At 29.9% G+C, this 3,561-nt stretch overlaps 1 long non-coding RNA gene across 1 annotated transcript; it reads right to left on the bottom strand.

Moving 5' to 3' along the window:
• Nucleotides 1-903: 903 nt before the first annotated feature.
• On the bottom strand, nucleotides 904-3,315 carry LOC117107951. The gene is made up of 3 exons (XR_004445308.1): nucleotides 2,688-3,315; nucleotides 1,919-2,038; nucleotides 904-1,347 (listed from the first exon to the last, which is right to left on the bottom strand). It is a non-coding gene; the product is annotated as an uncharacterized LOC117107951 (long non-coding RNA).
• Between the last annotated feature and the right edge of the window lie 246 nt (nucleotides 3,316-3,561).

Raw genomic sequence — 3,561 nt, 5'->3', positions numbered from 1 at the left:
TTAAATGAAACAAATAGGAATCTTATAGTTATCCTATAGGAATCCTATAGATTTTCTAAAGGAACTTTATAGGAATCTTATATGAATTATACTGTATAGGTATCTTATAGGAATCCTATGGGTTTCTATATGAAATCTATAGGAATCTTATAGATATCTTATTGGAATCTTATAGGAGTCTTATATGAATGATATAGGAAGGTTATAGATACCTTTATAGAAATCTTATAGGAGTCTTATATGAATTATATAGGAATCCTGTAGATATTTTTAGGAATCTTATAGATATTTTATAGGAATTTTACAGATTTCTTTCTGGGATCATATATGCGTCTTATAAGAATCCTATAGAACTCTTTTAGTAATTCTAAAGATATCTTAAGGAAGTCCTATAGATTTCCTAAAGGAATCTTATAGAAGTCTTATATGAATAATACAGGGTCCCTATAGATATCGTACAAGAATCCTATATGGTTTCCATAGGATTCGTATGGGTGTCTTATAAGAATTATATAGGAATCCTATAAGTATTACTTTATTATCCTATAGATTTCCTAAAGGAATCGTATAGGTGTCTTGCAGGAATCCTCTGTGAATGCTTTAGTTGTTATTCTTATAAGAAAGCTATAATGATTTATAACATATTCATATAAATTTCTTATTTTTGTAAATATATACTGTTTGTTAATGTTAATGCAAGCAATGGTTGCTTAGTAAATTGTTATTGATGGGTTAGCTGGTTGTTGACAGCCATTGGTTCCACTGCCACAATATTGTTTGCATGCACAAGCAGTATTGAATGATTGATGCATTTGATTTCGAGCTGGAGTGGCTACTGGATGGAAAAATAATAATGGCTTAAACAACTCCTGCAGACATACAAAATACACTGAGTTCAAGATATACAAACCATGATTTCTTTAATTAAAAACATCAACTACTGTATGCATCATGGGGTAGGGATATTAATCCCTAGGGTCTCGATAACTTGCATACCCCTTCACATAATATTGTTCGTCTTAAGCCTTACTGATGCACATACTTCAAATTCCAGCGTTACCTAAATGCTTTACAGTCTTCAAATCAGATTTTTTTTTTCTGTAATTTAAAGCCTCAACTAGAGTTTACTATACAAAACCCTGTTCAAAAATCTGTCGCGTTACAGTTGTGTATAAACCAGCAATTTTCTGTATGAGCTGTCTATATCCGTGCTTTTTCTTGTCCAATGGTAGCTAAGCAAATTGGAAATCTTGCTGAAAGATGCCGTTGTGAATTCTGCAGAGTGACCAAACTAGTTTTGAAATATTGAATCATGATGGCTTCAGATTTTCACCCTTGCTTCACATGCTGAAAGACATAACAAAACAATTCTTTAAATCAGAGCAAAGTGATACATGCAGTTGTCCTGTGCATTTTGAAACCCTTTTTTTGAAAAAAAAAAGTGAGTCATGAAAAATCATAAAAATACATACACTAGGTCAAAATACAAATTGAGGGGCAGGGCAAAATAAACAAGAACTGTCAGTTGGAATATGAATAATGCTCTAATGATTTTAAAATTTTAAATCATAATAATTAAGCAGATTTTGCCGTTTATTGAAAATGTATCTTAAAATTTTCTACCCACATTTTAAATGTTGTATTTTCCTTCGACATGAATGTATTAAAATAAGAGTATGATATGCGGTAGCTGAAATAAGAGACTAGCACACTTCTTAATCATTAGTTAGTGAATTAGTTGTTTCATCCATTTTTTTTAGTTTTAAAAACATTAAAATATTGTGCAACATGTTAATATCCATTATGGAGTAGGCCTTACATACACATTATTGATTAGTTGATAACATCCACCATTAGTACTAGTGAGTTCCTATATTTAAAGTGTTAAAAACCTGAAAATTAAAAAAAAATTATTCACCTTTGAAAGTCAGGTAATTTCCTTTCTCCGACTGCCGCAATAATGCTTTAAACAAACATTAACACCTTCTTATTTCATGAGTTTTCACTTAAAGAAAAAAAAATCCTTTACCAACAAATTCTGAAAGAAGTCAACATATAATGATTAAGCGATACTTTTTTGATATTTTGTTTTGCAAACCCACTGTTCGACGAAGATGAAGATTTAAAATAAAAATAAAATTTTATTTTTTACCAGTTAGCTCACCTGCTGCCGTGAATTGGAAATTGAAAAAAAAAAATAATGTTTATTCTGTTCTGCAACATTACCAAAAGAAATCTTAATTTGTTCACATAAATAGAAGCATTTAACAGATCAATGCAAAAATTGTTGTAAATATGAGGGAGTTTTGGTAATAATGATAATAATAACAGTAGCATAGGCCTAGCCTATAAAGGCCTAGGCCTACCCCTAAAAATTATTTAAAAAATCATATCATGGATTTTACAATAATAAATAAGTGAGAACACGGCCCAATTTACCACCCTCCAATACTTAAATTATAGGGCAGACTGAGCTTAGCCCTCCTTAGAATATCCTCAGTTCTATCTTTTCTTAATAATAGGCCTAGGTCATAGCATGCTTGTTATCCCCTAGCTAGGCTCCTATGCCTAGAGATCCAATCTAATCCAAACCAATCCAAGTTTTGACTTAAAAGGCGCATTATATTAAGTCTAATGCGCCAATTTAAACAACATTAAATGAATAATAATAGAAAAACAATTCTTACCTATTAGTACTGCTGAAATACTTCAGAAAATACGGTTAAACTGCCTGTTTCATCATCATAAATGTGCACTGAAAAAGAGCTCTAAAACCACTAACAAATTTCAGTTAACTGATAACATTCAAAAGCACCTTTGTTAATTTCCATGGCCTTCAGTGATAAACATGGATAAAGTGACCAATCAAATTAAGTAATTTGAGATTATCTGTGGTTGGCTGAACAGATTAAATGACAACACCTGTTATTGTTAGCTTGTTTTTTTCCTCAATGGTTAAACTTGTGTTTTAAAGTTGTATGTTTTATTATACACCATGATTTAGTATAGGCCTAGACTTTGGCTATGTAATGTTAATTATACTGCCAGGACTTTCATAATATAATTTTTTTTTAATTATTTCAGCAGAATAGGGAAGCAGGGAAAATCTCCCAAAAATATGACAATTTAGATTTTTCAAAGGCTTAGAAAGTACACTTACAGAAAAAATCTATAGAACTATATAGACCTTCTATAGAGATTAATCAATTTCTATAGAAATTATATTCTATAAAATTGTTTTATAGAGGAACTAGTTTCTATAGAATTCTATAACATTCTATATACACATATTTAATGTAATTTCTATGATCTTAATTTTTTTTTGTTTCATTCAATTCAATTTCATTTATTGACACATTCGTGTCTGACCAGTATAGTCCAATCAACATGTTTACATCTTGCACATTCAGAAATTCTATAGAATATTCTATACAAACGATATGACAAGTTCTCTATAATAAAACTAACTATATAATTTCTATATTTATTCTATAAAAAAATTATAGGCATTTACCTGTATTTTTTTTAACGTACTATAAAAATTTTATAGGGATTAGGCCT

This window comes from Anneissia japonica, unplaced genomic scaffold (assembly GCF_011630105.1).
Source record: "Anneissia japonica isolate Jap-2015-1 unplaced genomic scaffold, ASM1163010v1 scaffold69326_len3643_cov111, whole genome shotgun sequence".
Classification (NCBI taxonomy): domain Eukaryota; kingdom Metazoa; phylum Echinodermata; class Crinoidea; order Comatulida; family Comatulidae; genus Anneissia; species Anneissia japonica.
The sequence above is the reverse complement of the archived record's forward strand: the minus strand, read 5'-3'. Positions and strand labels throughout refer to the sequence as shown.